General features: G+C 30.4%; 1 pseudogene; it reads right to left on the bottom strand.

Moving 5' to 3' along the window:
• LOC107020130 overlaps nucleotides 1–643 on the bottom strand; it is a 20636-nt pseudogene extending 19993 nt beyond the window's left edge.
• Nucleotides 644–7405: the final 6762 nt, after the last annotated feature.

Here is a 7405-nt window from a genome sequence, read left to right as displayed (position 1 = left end):
AAATTTACTTCCTCATGGGTAAGAGTTGAAAGTTAAATTTATTTAATCCTATCTAAAAATGGAGATACATATATAAAATTTAAATGAGATGTTTAAATTTGGTAATAACAACACATTCAATTTACTGAATTCAAAAATTTATTATTCTAGTGGATAAAACCTAGCAAACAACAACAACATATTTTCGATACAGAAAAAATGTTTACTTTGCAGAATTTTAACATTTCTAACAACAACAACATGTTTTCGATACAAAAAAAAATGTCTACTTTGCAGAATTTAACATCATCTAACAACAACATGTTTTCGATACAGAAAAAATGTTTACTTTGCAGAATTTAACATCATCTAACAACAACAACATGTTTAGATAGAGAAAAAATGTTTACTTTGCAGAATTTAACATCATCTAACAACAACAACATATCCAGGGGTTGGTGTGTACGCAAACCTAAATCCCTACCTTGTGCAGATAGAGGATCCAGTTTTCAAACTCGGATTCATGGGAATTTCAGAATAGAAACACAACATCAATTAAAATTGGATAGATATAACAAGTTTTGAAGATGAGAATTAAATTACCTGAATCAAAGAGATAGCTGAAAACAATGAAATTGAGGAACTCAGAGGTTAAAGAGGCCATTGTTGTGAATTGTTGGCGGCTTAAAATGAAAGTGGCCATCCTCTCATATATATAGAGGAAAAAATTAGGGTAAGTGTGATTTTTTTGGGATGTATGAAAACGTTATGTTGGTTCCAAAAAAGGCATTTTTAATGAATTATTGAATGACTAAACTACCCTTCAGGCTCCAATAAATAGATTTCCTTTTTAAAACAATAACACCCTTGTTTAAATAAAAATTATGTTGCCAAGACTTGAATTATTAAATTTATTTATTCATATTCTTTGGGAGAGTCTGATTGTGATTGTTCTTTCCTTTGATCCAAGATAGAACTTATTAAAACCTATCAATGAAAACATCAAGTGCCGATGCATTTTTACCTAAGCTATATGCTAGATTCGCCTAAGGTTTTGTATCGGTCGGTTCGATTAACATTTGAAGTTTAATTTATCAATAAATATACTACATATAATGCATATATGAAAACCTTTAATGTACCATCTGTAGGGAATTGGAGGAGCAATCTGTATAGTCTCACAATTATTGGAATCCATTTTAGACATTTAGGGGCCAATTAATAGGATTTAGTCAATTTTCTCAGTTTTTAGTGTTTATAAACCCATGAATATTTTAGTGATTTAGCTTTCGGTCGATTTCTTTGGAAAGCATTATGAAACCCTATGTAGGGAGTTGAGGAGCAATACCTGCATTCTCACAATTTTTAGAGTCCATTTTGGGCATTCAAGGGCCAATTTACAGGGATTAAGTGATTTTGTTTTTAATTTTTTGTATGTTTTAGGCCAAGAATATTTGGGTAATATGACCTTCCGAATGATTTTTTTGTGAAACCTTTACAGAACCCTTCGTAGGGAGTTCTGGAAGGACAACATATAGTCTCACAATTTTTAGAGTTTATTTTGGGCTTTTAGGGGCTCAATTTACAAGAATTGGGCGATCATCTCAATTTTTCATGTGTATTAGCCCAAAAATATTTTGGTGATATGGCTTCCAGATGACTTTTTTGTGAAATATTTATAGAACCCTCTGTGGGGATTTAGGGAGCAGTACACACAATCTCATAATTTTTAGAGTCCATTTTGCTCATTTAGGGGGCAATTTACAATAATTAAGCGATTTCCATAGTTTTTAGGGATAATGCACAAGTACCCTCGTAACCTATGCTCGAAATCTCAGAGACAGACTTATTTTATACGAATGTCCTATTACCCCATTGAACTTATTTTATAAGTAATTTTCTACCCTTTTCGGCCTACGTGGCATTATCTTGTGGGCCCAACGTTGGTTGACTTTTTTTTCAAGCTAGTGCCACGTAGGCCGAAAAGGGGTAGAAAATTACTAATAAAATAAGTTCAGGGGGTAATAGGACCTTATTATAGTATAAGTGTATCTCTGCGATTTCGGCATAGATTGAGAGGGTAATTGTGCGTTTTCCCTTTTTTTATTGTGTGCGTTAGCCCAAGAATTTTTTGTTGATTTGTCTTCTGGATGATTTCTTTGCAAATTATTTACAGAAACCTCCATGGGGAGTTGATGGAACAATATGTACAATATCACAATTATTAGAGTCTATTTTGGATAGTAAGGGGCCAATTTACAGGAATTAGGCGATTCTCTCAATTTTTGTATGTGTTAGCCCCTAATTATGTTGGTGATATAACTTACAGACGGTTTCTTTGCGAAATCTTTATGTAACCATTCGTAGGGATTTGAGGGATCAATATGTACAATCTCACAATTTTTAGAGTCTATTTTACTCAAATAGAGGCCAATGTATCGGAATTAAGCGATTTTCACAATTGAGTTAGCGAATCTAATGTGCATACAAGCATCCCTTTCCTTTTATTTTGGAATTTGACACTATTTGAATAAAAAATAATTTTTCGCGTGTGCGCTAGAATATTTTGGTGATATGTCTTCCAGAAAATTTCTTTGTAAAATCTTTACAGTACCCTCCACAAGGAGTTGGGGGAACAATAGATATAATCTCACAATTTTCTTAGAATCCATTTTGGAAATTTAGAGGTCAATTTATAGAAATTAGGTGATCTTTTCAGTTTTTCGTGTGTGTTAACCCATGAATATTTTGGTGATATGATTTTCGAACTATTTCTTTGCGAAACCTTTACGAAATCCTTCGTAGGAAGTTGTGGGAGCAATACGTATAATATCGAAAATTTTTAGAGTCCTTTTTGGTGCAAATTTACAGTAATTAGACTATTTTTTTTACTTTTTCGTGGTTGCTGGCCCATAAATATATTGTCATAAAAAACAAGCTTGATACCAACTTTATAAGCAAGTCAAAATATTATATTTAGATATTCAAATTAGGCATGTTCAATTGAAGCATGATTTAGATCGAAGGTTAAATGGAATATTTTGACAAGTTAATTATGTATTAAGCTGAAAAGAGCCTATATATGATTGATAAAGCAATGAAAGAAAGCATGATACCAAACAAAGTCTTACACCATATGTCCAAATAAGCGCATAAATCAACTAAAATGAAAATTTTTCAGTTCCCGAGTCCTTTAGAAGTACTCTTCAACGTCTATAATCGCACATCAAACACATAAACCTTCTTGTTTGCGAAATAAGCTGCAACCTTGCAGCCTTCCTTGTTCCAACACACTTCAAAAATGCCTTTGTCGCCGTTATAAGTTTTTTCAATCTTGGTCTCTAATCATTCCATTGGTTTGATGATATATTTTTTCAGGATTCGCACATTCAACCTTTATTTTTGGACACCAGGCTAGGATCAATAAGAGCACAATGGATAAAAATCTAGTTCCTTTTGATGCTCTTGTTGAACTTGTGCAAAAGGGTATTCAATATCTTGAACTGGAAACAAATTTGAGCAACGTGTGGGTTACATTGCTCAAATTAGTTTCCAGTTCAAGACTCTAAATATCCTTTTGCACAAATTGAATAAGAGCACCAAAAGGAACTAGAAGTCCATCCATTGTGCTCCTATTGATCCCTGGCTCGTATCCAAAAGTAAATGCTGAATATGTGAATCCTGAACAAATATATCAACAAAATTAGTAGACCGATTTGATATATACTACCCAAAAGGAAATGTTGAATCTGAATCCTGCATTGGTACTAGTCCATCATGATCAACTTTACTTTCTCATGGGCAAGAGTTGAAAGTTAAATATGTATTTAATCCTATCTATAAATGGAGTGACAAATACGAAATTCAAATGAGATGTTTGAATATAGTAATAACAACATATTCAATTTACTGAATGAATCAAACCTAGTAAATAACAACATGTTTTCGATAGAGAAAAAATGTGTACTTTGCAGAATAACTCTAATAATTTTTATGTCCATAACCTCCAAATTAAATTTGTAAGTTTATGATGTCTTATGGTATTCCTTTATTTTACCTATAAATTCATACTAGTTTCATGAAGATTCACATTCACAATTATCTTTTCTCTTTTCATCATATTTGTTCTTTGGTTTGTAACAAAAAAAAAACAGTACATGAAGGTAAGAAATATTTCATTGCAAGTTTTTATTTTTTATTTCCTTTTTTTTTGTTTATATAAATTCGTATTTGATTTGTGAATGAAACTAACATGTAACAAAAAAAGTACTTGAAGTTAATAAATATATCATTGTCAAGTCCTTATTTTTTCATTTCCTTTATTTTGTGAATATTCACATACAAAGTTATAATTTATCTTCTTGATCATACTTGTTTGTAAATTAACTAATATGTAACAAAAAAAGTATATGAAGGTAATATATATTTCATTCTAAAACTTTCTTTTTATTTTTATGTACTTAGACGTGCTTTCTTAATATATATTTTTTATGTTTGTATTATCATTTATCAAGTAAGTATGATTAAAAAAATCTCTGTAATTCTTAACAATGTGTTGTCCGCATGCAGTTGCTCTTTATAATAGTTAGTTTTTCAGATATAGTTTGATTATAATATTTGTTAGATTTCAAGAAATAATTATTATTTAGTATTGTTAGTACTGTTGAAAAGATAATATATAACTATATTACATATAGTTTATAATTTCCTTCTTTCTTTTGACATAATTATTTTTATTTGGTTTTTTTTTTTTATTCAGTTTGTTGCATATAATGAAGAGTTTGACAAATGGGTCAAAACATGATGGCGAATCTCTTTGCAAAGGAAGATGGTAGAAGGAAAAAAGATGAAGCATAATTAAAGATTGTTTTTTCACTTTGAACTGTATTAGCAACTTATTTATTTTTGCTAGAGTTTTTTAAATTTTGATTTATATAAACAATTTAGCTAAACATATTATATTGTCAATGCTAATCATTTGATCCTTTAGTATTCTACTTTCTCTTTGTTAAGAAGAAAAATTAATATAATTATTTCATTTTAACAACAACAAAAAATTTATGATGATTAGGAGTTTCATTTTTATTATAATCATAAAAAAGTAATTGAAAAATAAACTATTACTCCCTCCATCGGGAATTGTTTGTCATGTGCACTTTTCGAAAGTCAATTTGACTAATTTTTAAAGTGAAATTAGATCACATTAACTCAATATTTTTTTTAAAAAGAATTAGATATTCTAAAACTATATGAAAAGTACTATAAATTACAATTTTTAGCATATTAATATGACGAAAAAATACATCTTAAAATGTTAGTCAAAGTTTTTATAGTTTGACTCTAAAAATAGAAACCATGACAAATAATACCGGACGGAGGGAATATTTCCATGATGTCATTTTTTACGTATGTAACAATCTATCGCTGTTCTTTTTGCTTTGAAATGTATTTATAATTTTTATGTAGTCACCAATTATTAATTTCCTCTGTTTATTTTTTGTATTCTCACCCCTTATTTTTATTTATTTATTTTACAAATAAACATAATTAGTAATACATTTAATATAATAAAATTACACATTTCAATTATTTGTAACTCATGTCTCTTCGTCTTACTTATGACGTTTAATATTAAATATTATACATAACTTTTATATGTTTTATTTTTCGTAAGTCTTACAAATATTTAATTAATGTTTACAAAAATATAATAAGCAAATGTAATAATAAGGAAATAATAAAAAATTAATTTTGTTTTGAAGAGAACATTAGTACTCCTACAAAAGATAGAGAAAATTAAAACATATAAAGTATTTTCAATCTATTATAGTATATTGTTATTTCAACAATATTATCTCTTAGTCCATTTACTTCACAAATGAGGAGAAATAATTATATTATCTATATATTCGATACTAACCTAAATATTATATATTTCATATTATCATCTTATAAATATTTTATATAATTGCGCGAAGCGCGAATAGTTTTACTAGTGTGGGATAAAAGTGATTGAAGGTAATCTTACAATTGTTGTATGTTCTTTTTGTGAATGTTATATTGAAAAGCTTTTGTCATTATTTTATAAGGACATATTTAGGCCAACATTATTATACTAATAAACGTATATTTAACTCCTATTGTTGAAGGATAACAAATTTGGACCATTTCATAAAGTTGATTAATATATTTGATCTTTTTCCTAATATATATTTTTGAATGAGTTAATATGTTGAATCCAGTTCCTAGTTCTAGAAGGATGCTTTACCGTTTCTAAAATAAAATTCATATAATAAAAGTTACATTGTTATAAATTCATTGAATAGTGGATGACCATTTGGTTTATTCATGAACTACTAAATTGTCACGACCCAAAAAAATGGGTGTGATGGCACTCGTCTTATCCCACCAAGACAAGTATGCCTAAAACCCAATATCTAACAAANCAGACCACTGGAAACCCACATCCTGTCGAGTCAATCTAGTCAATGGAGCTGCAATAGTAGAGACACTCTGAACAAANCCAATTAAGATTGAATTTTAGTTTTTCTTTAACTCATGTTTTGGTTGATCTCGTTATGAGAATTAAGCTACTATATGCATAAAATCAGGTATGTATTTTCTAAATATTTTTATGATTTAGAATACAATAGTATTCAANACGTGTCCTAAGAATGTCACAGAAGTAAGCCAGAACTCACACTTTGAGAACTTGGCATACAACATCTCTTCTCTCAACCTCTGAAGTACAATCCTCAGGTGTCGGACATGGTCCTCCTCATTNGCGGTTCCCAACAAGCAAACCTCTAAACACAAGTTAAGTGAACAAAATACGGGTACTCCTTACACCAAACCTCCACGCTACAGCCTAACAGTTTACCAAACATANCTCAAAGGGTAAGTCATGTTGTACTTAGGTCTATTATACTGTGGGTTAATGGTAAGACGATGGGTTAATGGCAAAACACATGTTCAAGTTCATCAATAATAAAATGTGCAATGCCATGAGATGCAATGTCAAATATCGTGATGCATGTCTTTCTTAACGATACACACCCGCTGTCTCTCAGTCCGGGACCCATGGGGGACATATTTGTCCATGCATCTGTCGCGGCGCACGACACGACCCTCGATAATAGTAACCTTCGCGGCGCGCGATACGTCCCTCGAAATATAATATCCATCGCGGCGCGCGATACGACCCTCGAAATGGTACATCCTCTTACCACAACCATGTCGCAGATACAATGCAAATGAAATGCTCAATTGAAAATGAAGAGATAACCATTTTGATAACAAAACACAATTTACAACAAGGAATACAACACCAACAAATAAGCAACAAGTCAACAAGTCATTCTCAACACCACACAAGGAAATACACGAATTTCATACGCTTAACAAGGGTTTAGAAATCCACTTGCCT

The sequence above is a fragment of the Solanum pennellii genome, chromosome 5 (genome assembly GCF_001406875.1).
Source record: "Solanum pennellii chromosome 5, SPENNV200".
Lineage (NCBI taxonomy): Eukaryota > Viridiplantae > Streptophyta > Magnoliopsida > Solanales > Solanaceae > Solanum > Solanum pennellii.
The sequence above is the reverse complement of the archived record's forward strand: the minus strand, read 5'-3'. Positions and strand labels throughout refer to the sequence as shown.